The sequence below is a fragment of the Heterocephalus glaber genome, unplaced genomic scaffold, assembly GCF_053883595.1.
Source record: "Heterocephalus glaber isolate CG9 unplaced genomic scaffold, H.glaber_assembly_v1.0 deba00001442, whole genome shotgun sequence".
Taxonomy (NCBI): domain Eukaryota; kingdom Metazoa; phylum Chordata; class Mammalia; order Rodentia; family Bathyergidae; genus Heterocephalus; species Heterocephalus glaber.
Window position 1 is genome coordinate 26,409,726 of NW_028258296.1, and position 18,172 is coordinate 26,427,897.

The window sequence follows — 18,172 nt, forward strand, 5'->3', positions numbered from 1 at the left end:
TCGAACTCAGGTCCTTGCGCTTGAGCAGCAGGTGATGAAACCACTGAGCTAAATCCCCGGCCCTATATCTAGATCTTTGATTCATTTTGATTTTAGTTAAGTGCACAGTGAAAGACATGGGTCTTGGTTCAATTTTCAGCATGTAGAAAGCTAGTTTTCCCAGCACTGTTTATTACAGAGGATATCTTTCTTCCAGTGATGGTGTTTGGCTCCTTTGTCAAAGATAAGGTAGCTGAGTGGGCTTGAAGTTGTTTCTGCATTTTCTAATCTAGTCTGCTGATCCTTGAGTCTGGACTTTTGCCACTATCATGAAGTTTTTATTATTGTAGCTTTGTACCATAATTTCAAATTAGGGATTCTGATGCCCCCTCCCTTGCTCTTGTTGCCCAGAATTGCTTTTACTATTCTAGGTCTCTTCTGGTTCCATCTGAATGTTAGGATTGTTTTCTCTAGTTCTCTGAGTATGGCATTAGTATTTTGATTGGGATTTCATTAAATCTATATAACAGTTTTGGAAGTATAGCCATTTTCATTGTATTGGTTCTGACTATTCAAAAACAGGGAATGTCTATTTTCTGGTATCCTCTTTGCTCTCCTTTTTCAGAGTACTGCAGTTTTCTTTTTCTTCTTTTTTTTCTTTTTTTTTTTTTGGCACTGGGGATTGAACTTGGAACCACTGAGCTAAATCCCCGGCCCTGTAGTTTTCAATGTATAGGTCTTTCACTTCCCTTGTTAGATTGATTCCTACATATTTCATTTTTCTTGATGCTATTGTGAAAGGTGTTTTTCCCTAATTTCTTTCAGTGAGTTTGTTATTTTTGCACAGGACTGCTATTGATTTTTGAGTGCTGACTTTGACTCCTGCTAGGCTGCCAAATTTAGTTATTAAATCTAGTGGGGGGGGTTGGTAGAATTTTTGGGGTTGGTCTGCTATGTAGAGTATCATGTCATCAGCAAATAATGATAATTTAACTTCCATCTTTTCTATCCATATTCCTTTTATTTCTTTCTCTTGTCTAATTCCTCTGGCTAATCTTTGCAGACCTATATTGAATAGGAGTGGTGATAGTGGGCATTCTTTTTCCTGATGTTAGAGTGAAAACTTTCAGATTTTGAACATTTAGCTTGATGTTGGATGTTGGTTTGTCATAGATGGGTTTTATCAGATTGAGATAAGGACCTTCTATTCCAATTTTCTGTAGGGTTTCTATCATGGATGGGTGTTGGACTTTGTCAAGTGCTTTTTCTGCAAATATTGAGGTGATCGTGACATTTTTATCCTGTTAATGTGGTGTATTAAATTTAATGATTTGCAAATGTTGACCCATCCCTGCATCCCTGGGATGAATCCTACTTGGTCATGGTGTATAATCATTTTGATGATTTGCTGCATTCTGTTTGCCAATATCTTATTGAGGATTTTTGCATCTATGTTCATTAGAGATTGGCCTCTAGTTCTCTCTTTTGGTTGGATCCTTCTCTGGTTTTGGTATCACGGTAATGCTTACTTCCAGGAATGACTGTGTGAGTATTGCTTCCCTTTCAATTTTTTTAGTTTGAAGAATATTAGCATTAGATCTTCTTTAAAATTGTTGTAGAGTTCAGTTGTGAATCCATCAGGACAAGAGCTTTTCTTTGTTGGTAGTTTTTTAAAATTACTTTTCCAAAGTACCAAGTAAATAGTTAACTAGTTGACTGATACTGGGTTATTTAGAATTTTTATACCTTCTTGATTCAGTTTTGGTAATTGATATGAATCTAGAAATCTGCCCATTTTTTTCCGTTTTTCATCTTATTAGAGTATAGGTCCTCAAAGTAGGTACTGATGATCTTCTGTGTTTCTGCAGGGTCTGTTGTGATTTTTTATTCCAACTGCATGGATTTGGGTCACTTCTTTCCTTTTTTTTTATCAGGTTGGCTAAGGGTTTGTCTATTTTATTTAATCTTTCAAAGAACCAATTCTTCAAATCATTGATTCTTTGTATTGTTTTCTTAGTTCTCAATTGCATTGGTTTCTGCTTTGATCTTTATAAATTCCTTTCTTGTATGAGCTTTGAGTTTAATTTGCCCTTATTTTTCTAGAACCTTAAGTTTCAACATTAGGTTATTTACTTGAGCTCATTCTGTTTTCCTAATGTGGGAATTCACTGCTATAAATTTCCCTTGTAGGACTGCTTTCATTGTGTCTCGTAAGTTCTGGTATGTTGTATTGGCATTATAGTTTAATTATAGAAACTAATTTCTTCTTTAATTTCATCTGTGGCCCATTGGTTGTTCAGGAGGGTATTATTTAATTTCCATGTGTTTATGTAGTTTTTGTGGTTTCTTTCACCATCAATCTTAATTTCATTGCCCTATGATCTGATAATATCCATGGGATAATTTCAATTCCTTTGCATTTAATTAAGTTTGTTCTATGATCTAATATGTGATCTATTTTTGAGAAAATCCCATGTGCTGCTGAGAAGAATGTGAATTCTTTTGTTGGGTAGGACACTCTGTAGATATCCATTAAGTCCATTTATTCAAAGGTTTTGTTTGACTCTGTTATTTCTTTGTTGATTTTTTTTTTTTTTCAGTACTGGGGATCAAACTTAGGACCTTCGCTTGTGAGGCAGGTGCAGTGCCACTGAGCTAAATCCCTTGCCCTGTTGATTTTTTGTTGTTGTTGTTTAGCTGATCTGTCTTTTTGTGACTGTGGGGTATTGAGTTCCCCCATTACAATTATGTGTGTGTGTGGTGGATTTTTTTGGTACCAGGGATCGAACTTGGGACCTTGCTCTTGAGAGGCGGGCACTGGAACCACTGAGCTAAATCCCCGCCCCCCCATTACAATTATATTAGTGCTTATCTGATTTTTCACATCCATTAATTAGTGTTTGTTGTATATAGTTGGGTGCACCAGTATTTGGTGCATATATATTTAAGATTGTTATTGCTTCCTCTTGGATTGTTCCTTTAACAGTATGGAGTGACCTTCTTTGTCTCTTCTGATCAGTCTTGGCTTGAAATTTACTTTATTTGCAAATAGAATAGCTACCACTGCTTTTTCTGGGTTTGTGTCACATAGAATATTGTTTTTCATCCTTTGACTTTAAGTCTATGAATTTCTTTTTGAATTAAATGTGTTTCTTGTATGCAGCATATTGTTAGCTCTTATTTCTTGATCCATTCTGCCTGTGTTGTTTCTTTTGATTGGTGAATAGAGACCATTCACACTGATGGTTATAACTGATAGGTATTGACTTACCCTTGTCATTATATTATTTTCCTCTTGTTGGTTCCTTTTCTTTACCTTCTAGTTAATTACTTCCCTTTCCTGGTGTATACATTCTATTGGGATTCTTGGTATTGTCATCATTGTCTTTTTATAGAATATCTTTAAAGACTTTTTGGAGTACTGGTTTGGTGGTCATGAATTTCTTCAGATATTCTTTATTCTAGAAGTATCTTATTTCTCCATCAGCCTTGCAGGGTACATCAATCTTCATTGGAGATTGTTTTTGTCTAGGGCTCAAAATACTTTGTTCCATGCATTCCTTGACTTAAGGGTTTGTGTTGAGAAGTCTGCTGTAATTCTGATGGGTTATCCTTTATAGGTGATTTTTTTCTTTTCTCTAATAGCATTAGAGCATCATGCCAATTTTGAGTTAAAGGAGCATCATGGGGGGTATATAATACCCATGTTTATTTTTTATAAGTATTTCTATTAATTATTAATTTTATGAGTTTTGTTTTATTTTATTAAAATGTTTACTTAATAGGAAAAATATCAAAAAACAAAGTACTGAATTTTTAATATTTATTGAGTATTTATAAATAAGCATCAAAATTTTCAACATCAACTGTTTATCTTTGTTTACAAAGTCTAAAAAATAACAACAGAAATAAATTTCTATATGAACTACAATGAAAGCACCAAGGGAACTCTACAACAAAAATAATCTTTACTTCATTTATCACACCTAAGGCAATCTTCACACATGTAAATATCACATTCCAATTTTAGTATATATGCTGATGAAGCGAGCATGAAAACACCACATTCCATACATACATATCACTTACACTGATAGCACATGTGTTTTGCTTTCTTGCCTTTTTGTAGAACATACTTGACATCTCTCTGCTCTTGCTGTTTTGTCAGAAGGTTCTTATTATATTATATGATGTGTAGTTAACAGGAACATAAAATTTAAATAAAATAAAGTATTAAATTCTTGATATGTTGTGCACATTTAGAATAGATAACATTTTTAACATTTATTTACAATCCATTGACATTTGTTTACAAAATCTAGAAAATAATAGAAATAAATTGCTATGTGAACTACAATGAAAATACCAATAGAACTCTACAACAAAAATAATCTTTGCTTCAATTGTCACACCCAAGGCCTCTTCACACATGACAATTGCATTTTCCATACATAAATCTCACTTTTGCTGAAAGCCCATGTGTTTAGCTCACCTTTCCTCTGTGGCAGGCAATTCTTGTCACCTCTCTTGTCTTCCTCTTTCATCAGGAGTTTCTCACTATATTGTACAATACGCACTTAGCAAGAAAATAAGATATCAATAAAATAAAATATCAAATATGTAATGAGCACTTAGAATAGACATCAACATTTTCACACAAGCTGTTTACTTGCTTACAAAACCTAAAGGATAACATCAGAAATAAATACCTATGTGAACTATAATGAAAATACAAACAAAAGTCTACCACCAATTTTTGCTTTAATTACCATACCAAAAGAGTCTTCACATATGACTTGTGCATGTTCTATGCACAGGTATTTCTTACACTGACAGCATGCATGTTTTGTTTTCCTGTCCTTTTTTTTAGGGCACAGTTGACATATTTCTGGTTTTCCTGTTGCAATACATCTTTGTGATGTTGCATCTCCCTGTTCATCTGTCAGCTCACCAGATACATCTTGTTCTTCCTCTGTTGTAAATGATCTCTTATCACTTCCAGTCCCAATCTTCTAAGAAATTTTCTCAGTGATATTTTGCACTTGTTATTTTCTTTGTGAACTATGAAACTATGCCACACATGTTTAAGACTGAGTAAAATACAACCATTGGTCAATGCCTGTGTTTTGAGTGACATCATAGTTGCTGCATAACTCATCAGCATGCCTGCCTTTAGTTTTGTTGTAAAAAATTACCAATTCTGGCTTCAGTTTTGTTGAAGTTTCTCTGACAATCTTGCAATTGTGGTGCAATGTTGACATCAGCAGTACCATTTTGTTTTTCTTTCCCATATATGAGGCCAGTATTATGTCTTTTTTGGTTTTTGGTTTTTGGTTTTGGTACTGGGGATCAACATTGGGGACCTTGTGCTTGTGAGGCAGGCACCGGAACCACTGAGCTAAATCCCCGGCCCAGTATTATGTCTTTTTGAAATCCAAAGACGGTACTGTAGAATTTTCTGTTTTGAAATTGCAATATTTCATTGGGAATTTCTGCTTCGTTCTTGTGTATAGTTCCTAAGCTGGTCAACATGTGCTCTTTTAGCAAATGTAACATCAATCAGAAGCTAACAAACCAATTGTTGAATGTCACATTCTGATTAGTTTGGGAGATGGGAGCAACAAGTCTATTCACAACATCATTCAGTTTATTACTGTATGAAAAAAGAGCTGATAACTGAGTTCCATGACAAATTTCTAAATTGAAAGTATAATATGTCTGCACATCTACCAGGGCATACATTTTTATACTATATTTTGAAGGCTTTTTTGGCATAGAGTGCTTAAAGCTGCAGTAACCTGAAATGCTGCAAGATGTTGATCAATAGTCATGTATTCAGATGGTGTGTAAATTGCTTGACATTTAGGCACAAAGCTCTCAGACAATGAGCTGCTAACAGCCAGATTATCAGTTCTTTCTCTTTCTTGGTGGGTGGTTTTGTTATCAAACCTTAGGCAGTTTTGAAGGGAACCAAATCTCCTCAGTGTCATTATTATTCTGTAAACCTCAAGCCCACATCCATTACTTCTGCTGTTCATCATTACTTTGTGTAGATTCCTATTGCCCATCTGGTATCATTTTCCTTCTACCTGAAGGACTTCTTTTACCATTTCTTACAGTGAAGATCCACTGCTGATGACTTTTTCTAGCTCTTATATATCTGACAAAGCATTTATTTGTGAAAGATATTTTCACTGTACATAAAATTCAGGCTGCCTCCCCACAACATCTTTCAGTCCTTTAAAGATGTTGCTCTAACATCTCACTTGCATTTTTTTTCCAGTGAGAAATCTGTTCTCAGCCCAAGCTTTGTTCCTCTGTACATAAGGGGCCTTTTTCTTCTGTTTGTTTTTATGGTTTTTCTCTTTATCACAAGTTAAGAAGTTTGAACATAATGATAATTTATGTAATTCCTCATGTCCTTTGGGTTCATTGAGCTTCTTAGCTCTGTAGATTCATATTTTTCATCATATCTGAAATCTTCTTGGGTATTAGTTCTTCAAATATTTTTTCTTTTCTTCCTTCTCTCTCCTCTTCTTCAGAGACTTTGCTTATATATATATTAGACTGCTTGACTGTCTATTTTTTAATTCTTCCATTGCTTTATCTTAGATTAGATTAAATTTTCTACTACTATCTTCAAGTTCACTGATTTTTTTTGTTCTACAACACCTAATGTGCTACAAATTCTGTCCAGAATATTTTATCTCAAATATTGTTGTTTTATTTTGAAAAGTTAAATTTGGATCCTTTTTATATCTTGAGTGTCTCTATTTCACTTTTGGATGAATAAAATAGACTTACAACTATTGTTTTACTGTCCTTATCTGCTAATTCTATCTTTGTGTCAGTCTAGGGTTTATTAATTGATTAATTTTCTTGCCATTACAAGTTTTATTTTCCTGCTTCCCTCATAATTTTTTATTGGATACCAGGCATCATAAACTTTAACCTGTTGGGCCCTGGATATTCTTGTATATTACAAAAAAATATAGGGCTTTATTCTGGAATACAGTTAAGTTACTAAGTTATTTGGAAATAGTTTGATTCTTTTGTGTCATACTCATAAGATTTTTATGTAGAAGTGAAGCAGTGCTCAGTCTTGTTATTACCCACTACTGAGGCAAGAAGTTCCTATATGCTCTACTCAGTGTTTCAGAAACCTTTAGGTTTTCCACTCTGGCCTATGAAGAACAAGTATTTCTGGCCCTGCTATTTCTAATTCATCTAGGTACTTCTTTCTTGGCAAAATAAATGTATTTTCTGAATAAGAGTAAGAATTCTTCCCTACATGATTGTGGGTTTCACTATTCAGCTGAATACTTGGGAAGATCCTCTGCAGATGTCTGGAGTTCACTCTCACTCTCACTCTCTCTACCTCTCCCTCTATCCCTCCTCCTCCACCCTTTTTAGCTGCTTTGATGTCCTTTGACTCAGCTCCCAACTCACAAATTCTTCCAGGCTCCATTTATCTTCTAGGTTCCATCTGGGTTCTCCCTTCCTGTTCTGTGACTTGGAAACTCTCACAGGCATACCCTACTCCCAAGCTATCAATGGAACATCATGATCAACTTATAGAGACTTAGGTGCTCACAGTACAGGTAGATTACAATCTCATCTTTCAAGTGGGCATCTTCCTGGGCAGTTGTCTTTTTGAGCTGTCCTAAAACTACATAAATAAGAAAAGGATAATTGAAGCAGAGAGCACAGAAGAAACAGTTGCTGGGAATAGACACAGCAAGAATGCATGTGTCTCATGGGTCAAATATCAGCAAAGTAAAAAGACTTTAGCCATCTTGTTGGTGCTCCCACTAGATGGGCATTCTGTTGGATGAAGCGACTGCAGCAGCAGGAGGCTACATTCTCTCATGAGGGAGATCTGTGAAAAAGCTACTCTTGTTCTCTCCTTGTCTCTTGAGCCACAATGGAGCCAGGGCTGGCAAAGGAGAGAAGATGAGATTAGTTTTAAAATGACTAAGTTTCATGACTGATGGTGACTGAAAAGTTACACATCTACCTAAGAGTTTGCTGAGAGCAATGACTGAAGAAAAATAAAACCATTTCATGTTCATTCCACAGTAAGTTCAAACTCCTTGACAAGGGAGTTACATTTCTACCCCCAGCACAGAGTCCTCAGTATACAATATCTATTAGCTCAATGAGTCATTTAGTAAACCTTGATTATTTGGAATTATAATTTTCAGTTTATATGAGTAAATAACACAGATAAAAAATATGCTGAGACTAAAACAGTCATTAAGAAAAAGCCTGGGAGGGCTGGGGATTTAGCTCAGTGGCACCACGCCTGCCTCATAAGCACAAGGTCCTGAGTTCAATCCTCAGTACCACCAAAAAAAAAAAACCCAAAGAAAAAGCCTAGAAGAAGGCAGCAACACCACATGGGCCCAGGCACTGGGATGAGAATGGCTGGAGAGCAGGAGAGTTCTGTGGGGTGAACAAAGAGTAAAATGTGCTTTGTGTTTTCTGGATGGACCCATGGATCATCTAGAGGCCACAGACATGATGTAGAGTACCTCCCCCATTTTCCACAAGAGGAGACCAGCCTCACAACTTAACCCTTTTTGGAAGAGAACCTTATACTCACATGAAAGCTACAGTTGAAAAGCAAATTGGCCCCTGAAAGGAAAGCTTAGGAAGCTACACAGTTCATGGAGTCGCTTTGGAGGCAGATGAAGTGGTCTTTGATTACACTTGATTGAACCAGAAGCACACGTTACTCAAGGAATAACGGAGTTTTAGGGCTGGGGTCCTGAGGGTCTATGTTCCATGTATAAATGAGGAAACAAATAAGATTTCTGTGACTCCTCCCCCAGTCACAAAGCTGTTCTACATTTCCAACGAAATTTTGCCAGTTCCCCTAAACCGCTTTCCAGATGACTGCTGTCTAATTCCGTGCTCCACTTACTGGTACTCCCATTCTATTCCTATGAAATGGAAATTACAGTTCCTTTGGAAGAGCCAGATTTTCTCTGTCTCTTGAGGTTTTTTACTCATTCAAGACATATTGGGCCACTGCTTTGGACATAGCACTGTGCTAGGCTCTAGGACCCCACATGAACCCCTGTAGTTTTCTGAAGACAGGACAGACTTCTGGAGGAATGTCCTTCCTGCCTAATCTGTAGAGACAAAGAGGTTTATGAATGACTTTGCCTCTGAGGTTCAGCCCCACCCTACAATAGTACACATGCTTGTTAATCTCAACTACAACAGACATTTAGATTCTGTAGATGTTAAAGCCTTCCCGAAAGTATTCCATGCTGCAGTGTTCAAAGACATCCACTTCCTCTGGAGCCGATTTACTACTGACATACCTTGGCTTTCTCATCCAGGAATTATGGAAACAGGGTCTGTCAGTGGCAGGAGGCCGGGCTGTGTTCTACTTGGATGACACAATGCAATTTCCTTGCCTCTTTATTCCCACGCATGCTGCCCACTTTGGTAATGATATAGAAGTGCTCTCTCTCTCTCTCGCTCTCTCTCTCTCGCTCTCTCTCTCTCGCTCTCTCTCTCTCTATATATATATATGGCATAACAAGGAACACTAAAACTGTGTTGACTCTTAAACATTTTTTCCAACTACAGAATAGAGTCAAACTATGTATTGAAAAAAATAGCATAAGTGTTAGAGATAGTGAATATATCCAATTTCAGTTACAGAACCAATTTCCTGAATTTTAAGCATTCAGTGAGCTGCCAATTTTGATTTCATGTTGCTCTTTACCTAGATGACTTTTTCTTCCTTCCTTTCTTTCTTTTTTATTGGAGGAGGGGAAAAAAGTAGCAATACTGGGTTTGAAAATTATACTCCGTATCTGGCTTTCCTGTGTATGTTAACCACTTAAGTATTATTATCCTTCTTCGGTTTTATAGTGATTGTGAGGCATTCAATGCAAGTATACAGTTATTTTCTCATTAAAAAGAAGAAGAAAAGAAAAAGCTCGGAAGCTCCAACATTTAGTTTGCTCAAAGAACTTCAACCTCTTAAATATAATTATTTAATTTTTTTCTTAAATTAGTAATTTCCTGTGTGTGTGTGTGTGTGTGTGTGTGTGTTGTTTTGGGTAGGTTGTTTGTTTTGTTTGGGTATTTGTGATGAAGTTCTCCCTTCTGCATTAAGAAAAGTAATGTTTTTACAAAATAATGTATGGAACTAAGGTGATGTCTCTATGTGATAGTTGTTGTAAGAAGATAAATGATCCACTCAAAATATCCCCATCTTCATCTAGCATCATATGTAATTCACAGGGAACTTATACTGCCCAATGTGATAAATAGGTCTCTTCACCACTAGATGGCCTGATACAATAAAAAAAATGAATAAGAGATATTTAACATTGGTGATTCTGGCATTAATTTTCCCAAAATAAATACTAGTTCAAGTAAAGTTCAAGTAGAACTGAAATATTTACATTGTAACAGATAAATCTCAATTGATTCTTCCTGATGTTTTTCTACCAATATGCTTAATTAAAAGCTCTCCATTTTATGTTTTTCCCATGTAGTAAATGTAGCATTACTTACTATTACCTTTTAAGTTTTTCAGAATATCTTGCTATAGTAGTAATTAAAAATAAATTATCTAGGGCTGGGGATTTAGCTCAGTGGAGCCACGCTTGCCTTGCAAGCATAAGGTCCGGAGTTCAAGCCCCAGTACCAGAAAAAAATAAAAGATCACATATACTAAAAAATAAATTACCTACTTACATAGTTTCATTTTAAGAAAGATACTTACTGTCTTTCAAGTTCAATTTGGGAAAACAATGAAGGAGCTTCATGGTTAAAAGCAATTTTCTTCATAAAAATCCTTTTGAGTTCATAAAGCATTAAAATTCTTTAATAAATACTTTAGATATAATTTTCTTTCCATTTCCACTCATAGGACTTGCTATTATACCAGGTCTGAGCACTAATTCTGTGGCTAATTCTGAGACTTCAACTTGCTATTTTGCTTTGAAGCTCTGCTTGCCTTTAGGTTATTTCCTTGCTCATTAGTGTCTCTACCTCCAGATGGACAAGAAAAACACAAGCTCAGTTCTTTTTAAAATATACTCCTAGAATTTAAATGGCCAGTGCCACAATGACTTACGTGTTTTATTGAAAGAGGAAATAGAAAGAATTAAAGATGAGATATGTCAGACACAGCTTTCTGTACCAAACCCCACGAGCATGATGGAGCTGAGACAAAAAGCAGATATACAAGATCTCTTGTCCAGGCGCACGAGGCTTCATTTCTGTTTGTGAGCATGATTAGAACTACCTGACCTTTGGTGTTTTCCATGATCATTCTCTTTAGCGAACTCAGACATGTGGTACCACATGTACACAATGTGTATGTTTTTAGAAAATCTCCATTTTATTATATATTCTTGTGCTTGCATTGCTTCCCAAAAAGAAGATAGAAAATTAAGGCTACCCTAGTTGCATTCACAAAATAAAGTCTATACTCACTGAAATATTTCCAACTAATCTGTCAATCACAAATGTATAAGGTGGACATAATAACAATTGCCTTTCAGAGTTATTAAATATAATAGTCATAATTATTTAGTTGCTTACAAATTTATATAATTCAGATACCCCTAACTTGACCTTATGGCAGGATCTTTGTCCCCCATATCCAATCAGAAACCATTATCCAGCTCTGTATGCTCCTAATTATCCCAAACGAGATAGCACAAATAAGTCCCTTTAAATTTTTCATCAAATTCAATCTGTCTGCTTTCCACCTTCCATATATTTTAAATTTTTTTCCATACCTTAATACTTCACTCTTAACCCATGGGTTATTAATACTAGTTTTGATCAATTTTCCCAAATTTTGGACATAATTTCTAAAATGTTAGTAAAGATAAAAAGTACCCAAACTATCAGCTATACCCTTGCCTGAGCCTAGTCTGATGGCAAAGGAAGTTTGAGTTGTCAGACTACTGATTCTGATGCAAGTCATAGACACATTACAAATTAGTTTCAACTAAAGGAATATATTTTTTTGAATTGTGATAGTTTACATACTTTGAGAGCAAGAACTAAAACATGGCCTTAAAGAAGAATTGGGATCAGTGACAAGAAAGCGATCAAGAAATGAGAGTATCGCCCCTCCCATCTTCACCCCCACTCATCTTTCTCTGTTTCAAAGCTGCCCTTTGGTTTTCTACATAGACAGCATAGCCTCCAAAATAGCACCATCTCCATTCATGGAAAGTGTTCACACTTACTAAATGTGTCAGTTCAAATTCCAGATTCTCAAGAGAGGATATGATCAACCCAGTTTAGGTCAGCTGTCCACCCTGGTCCAATTAGCTATGGACAAGGGGCAGACTTAGGTAATACAAATATGGCAACCCACTTTTAGAATCTCAGAAAAAGGTAATGTGGTCAGACGCACCAAATGGTGCCATCTATATGGTATTGCTCATTCTTCCCTTCTTTTCTCTTGCATTGCTACCAATTCCTGACTCTCCAAGCCAGGTGGACCTGTCCTTTCACTTCTCCCCAGTCCCTTCCTCCTCCTTTCTCTTCTGCTTCTGACTTCTTTTCTGCACTTTCACAGACTGGGTTTTAAATTTTCGGTTCATATCTTAGCTTCTTTCTGTCCTTGATCTCTTCTTGATTTGATGCCCTTTGACCACACAATTGACTCACTGGATTTCAGCTCTCCTGTATAATTTGTGACTCAGCTTGCTTGTCTTGGCCATCAAATCCCGCCAACCATCTCAGATAAAGGGTCCTGTTAGAGCCACTAAGTCCTCAGAACCCCACTTTCCTCCTTCCTGTATCTGAGCAATGGTCCCATGAAAAGGAGAGGAAGAACACTGGTCTGAAAACTGCTTCCAAATGAGTACAATAAAGCACTCCTTTGATTATATCATTTTTGAATGTCCTAACACTCTTGTATGATTATTTAGCCTGATGTTCAAGGTCAGAGTTAAGTACCACACCATTTTTCCAACATTTGTTTTCACTATTTCTATACATTAAGCTTCTAATCCATGCACATTCCCTAAATGCTTGTTATGCTTTATATCCAAGTGTCCCCGCCAAAGCCTCATGCATTCATAGATAGGGTTTGGGGGAGGTGAATGAATCACGGGCATATGACACTCATCAGTGGACTAATATTCAGCAGTGGACTAGTCCACTGATGAATTTACAGCTAAATATGATGTTGGAAGGTGAAGCCTGGTCAAAGAGGGTGGGTCACAGGGAGCATGGCCTGGAAGGGCATATCTCTCTCCTTCCTTCATCTCTCTCTCTGCTTCTTATTGCCATGCCATGAACTCTTTCTCCTCTGTGCTGGCCCTCTGCCAAGTTGCACTGCCTTTGAACCAGACAAGACTATGGACCGAATCCTCTACAAACTTCGAGCCCAAATAAATCTTTCCATCTTGCAGTTGTGAGTATCAGGTATTTTGTTCCAGCAAGAAGAAAAGTAACTAAAACAATGTTTCATGCAGAATTGTATTGTGGGCCTATTGTATACCTGTCAAATGGTGGCTCATCATATACTTGTTGCATATGATTAAATACATAGTAAATGTTGAACTGGCTAGACTTAATTTATGTCTTGAACAATTTTTACTGTATATGGAAGATGTGAGCAATTATACTGAAAGTTTCTGACCCTATGATATACCCTGGTTTTGATTTTTAAACCAAAATTATGGCAACAGTATATTTCCTATTTGTCTCCACTTCTAAAAATACAGCCTAGAATAAGAAGGAAAAGCATCTAGTCATTTTCGTATGTTGGCTTGAATTCCAAGAAAAACAAAAGTTTATTGTATTCCTAAATCTATCTTTTACTAGATGCCAATAACATGGGCTATGTTGCAAAACCATCTGTAATTTTTTTGCCCCAGGATCTTTTGTTTTATACTATTGCTTTTCTCTTTATCACCCTTACCCAAATCAAACAAGACAAAACATGTTTTGTACACTGTAAGAGTATTCACTTCGCTAGGCAAGGTGGCACACATCTGTAATCCCAGCTCTCAGAAGGTAGAGGCTGCAGGATCACCTCAAATTTGAGGCCAGCCTAGGCTACATAGTGAGTTCAAGGCTAGTCTGAAACTATATGGTGAGATCCTGTCTCAAAAAGCCAAAAAAAAGAGTATTCACTTCAAGTTAAATTCTTTAAAGTCTAGTCTCACATTATTTTGTGTTACAAATATTTGGATCTTCATTCTCTAAGGTCTGCCTCGTAGAAGCTCATAATGAATTATAAATACTAACAAAATCTAAGTATAAATAATTTTTGTCAGTATATGGAGATATTGTATTGTCAAAGAAATGTTTTATTATTAAACAGATTTTTAGTTCACCATGAAATCTGAAGTTTACTGTAATATTAATAACTATTTGTCTAAAGAATGAATGAAAATAGAAAATAAGAGAATTATGTGTTTCTAGTTAGTGATGCCTAAGTTAGAGATAGGTCAATTAATTTTATAAGTAATTAATGAAAATAAAATATGTGGTAGAGTTAACTAAATTTATTTTATTTTATTCATTTTATAACTGTTTTTCTTCTTTTTCCTCTAAAATAATTATATTTTAGAAATTTTGGAATTTCTACGAATTTTCAACATTTACATTACCATAGAAATGTTTAAGCTTATTTACTTCTGTGCTGGGTTTAAAATGTCCTATATCACAGCATGTTGATATTTAAATTATTTTATTCAATTTTATAACCATCATATATGCAAAATGGGGCTGGAGCATGAGGCTGGAGCATAGAGGGCATAAGTACTGAGTTTCTAAAATTGATGCTTTGACAACTTTTGGATGAAGCTATCCCAGGTTGTTTTTGTAGTGGTGAAGAATTGTCTTAACAAAGAGGCTCTCAGATAGGCATGGCAGTACATGTCACTAATCTCAACACTTGAGGGGCTGAGGCAGGAGAATCTTGAGTTCAAGGTCAGTGTGGACTACATAACAATAACCTCACAAACAAAAACTAAAATGAAACCAGACAAGGTGGCTAACCCCCATAATTCCAGCATTCTGGGAGGCTGAAGCAGGAGGATCACAAATTCAAGCTCGGCATGGGCAACTTAGGGATTTAGCAAGACCCTGTCTCAGTATAAAGGCCTTGAGTTCAATTTCCAGTACTGAAAAAAATAAAAATCTCAATCTTTGACTTTTCAGAAATCATAATCAAAGTCTCTTTAAATTTTAGAAGATTTATTTTATGTATGAAGTTCATTGATGAAACTTATGAACAATTACAATCTTTTAATTTGAAATGCTATTGTCATTATGTTAAATTTATGATGATATTTTCAAGTTCTTTTAATCTATCTAACAGTTAACATTTATTAGAGGTCCTTTCTCACAATAATCCTATTTGTGCCCTTTACACAGATGTAAAACAAAAGTCTGGGCAAAGCAAAGTACTCACACAGTTTAGCTAATAAGTGGAAGGGTCAGGATTTGAAACCAGATCTGTCTGCTGCAAGAGCCTCTGGCCTTCCAGTTTGCTAAATTATGGATGTCATTGAGTATCACAGGTCCACTTGAGGGCATTTCAGAAAAGAAAGGCACTGAGGCATTTTGATTCCTTTGGCACTTCCAGGTCTTCAGTAGAGATTAGTGTTTGTTTGATTGCCAGAGACAAATAAAAGTTGTATAAACAAGGAAACAAGCTAGTGGCTACTGCAATTCCAGTATTATTCACTGCAGTCACTACTACATCCTGGTATCCTGGATGTTCTTCCTTTGCAAATGGATTAAAAACAGCTGTGCTTAATTCTGAGGTTTAGATGAAAGAGAATTTGAAGGCTGAAGGTTATTTTAAATTGTGATAAGTGTGTGGGTGTGGGCATGTATCTTGTTCTCTTCAACTCCCTGTATCCCAAGAAGAAAAAATAGCTACTACCTGAGTGCCCATGAAAGCGCCTGGATTTTCTTCTTTACCTGGTCCTTCATGAATCATACATTTTTGGGACATTTAATTAACAAATTTGTTCATTTGTTCCCAAAGGGAGTTTAGTGTGTGCCTGAATGCAGCACATGGTCCTTTAATTTTATTACAGTTTTATCCTGCAGGCTGAGGTTGTCAAATGTTACCCTGAGTGTATGCTTAATATTTCTCAGTTTTGAACTTTGACCAATGACACCAGCATTCTTTCTATCAGCTTTTAAGCAATGACACCAGTATTTCAAGCCATACTCCTCTTATCAAATATCCCCAGAAATGATCTAGGATTTTTACACAGAACTTTTAAAAGCCGTCATTGTGGCTCCTGGGACAAAGGAACAAACTAGCATACTAAAGTGAAAGTTCTAAGGCTGAGTATAAAATGACTCTTGAAAAGGTATTTTGCAGTACTCTGATCCAACTGTTCCTGTAACGGTTAGTAAGATATCTTTGTGTACACATTCACACACCCTTCTACTAGGAGAAAGCCTTTTATTCCTCGTGCCCTCTCATTCCGGCCTCATTGCCATATCAATACTTTTTCTGTATGGCCACCAAATTCTTTTCTATTGCCAAATACCAAGATCTTTTTGTTGTTCTCTTGTCCTTAATCTTATTAAATTTCTTGATATATATATATATATCAAATAATATGTAAATTCAGCTAAAATGCAATAGCCCCACCACAGAGGGTAGATGCAACATGATGTAGAAGATTTTTTAAAGTCTCTTTAAAGTCACCAACAAGACACACTGCTGTTCGTGACCTGGAGCAGTGTCTAGTCTGGGTAGAATCTTGCTAAATCTGAGACATTCAATTCTGTGCAGTGTCACAGCCATTTTATAGTTCACACCATCATCCAGGAAGCACCCACACACTTTGCTTTAATCTCTGGTCTTGGTTTCATGTTATCACACTCCTGTTTCTATTTCTACTTGTTTGGCTATTCTTTCTTAGTATCTTGTGTCAGCTTCTCATTCTCTACCCAGCCATTAAATGTTGCTGTGCCTCAAAATTCTGTCATAGGCCCTCTACTTTTTGTTTTCTATGCTTTCTCTCAAGGAAAATATCACTTCCTATGCATCTATCTATATACTGACAAATACCAAATTTATTTCTCAAGTGCAGATCATACTTCTGAGTAACAGATGTAAATATGAAACTTCCTTATGTTAGTTATTTTTCTCATTGCTGCTACAAAATACCTGTCACCCAAAATTAAAGGAGGAAAGATTTATTTGGCTCACAGTGTGTAGAGATTTCAGTCCATAATCACCTGGCTCCAAGGCAGGGTGGCATGGCAGACAGGCATCACCAAGAAGAAACAGTTCATATTGGGCAGAAGGTAGCAAATCAAGCAAGGGACCTTAGCAGCTTCTTCCTGCCCCTTTTATACTCTGTTTAGGCTACTGGGACTAGGATGGTACCTAACCAATCAGTGGACTGATTTAGTAATTACACACCTTAATCCCAGCATCACACACTCTAGATCTAGGCAGCTCTGAAAACGCCTCACTTATGACCACATGTGGCTTTGGAGGGACATCTAGATACAAACCATAACATTCCTATAGGATATTTCAATTTGAATATCTCAAAGGCATCCCTACATCATTCAGTATGTCCAATGCTAAACTCATGACATAATGCTGCTTATCTTTAGATATTGATGTCATAAAGGAACTGCAGCGGGTGGGGATCATCTTTCACTCCTTCTACCTCATCTCCTCGATCCAATCAAACAGTTAACTTTTTAGGTATTATTTATTATTGTCATCAGCCAGTGCATGATCACAGATGTGATCATCCTTGGTCACAGACGTGAGCACATGGTCCCTGGGATGGAAATGTCTCCATTACAGATGATTCATTGCCAAACACTGAACTAAAGAAAGACCATCACATCTGGAACAAACACCCACAAGTGATGGTATTTTGCTTCCAGCTTCCTCAGCAATGATATCAGCTTTGGGTTATATGTAGGTCTGGCACTAACACTAACTCTACCCATTTTCCTCTCATGGATGTTACAACACATAGAACTCTCCTTACTGCCATTTCATGTTTCTAGCAATTCTAATCCTTGGGACAGTTAACTACTACATACATGTTCCAGCTATCTCTATGAGTCTCTGTAGGCTGATTAACGTGAACGAGGAATGACAAATAGATCTATGATGTGTTAATAAAATCCAATTTCTTAATCTGTAGGCTGAGAGCCAAAGCATTGTCTATGATAAATTCACCAA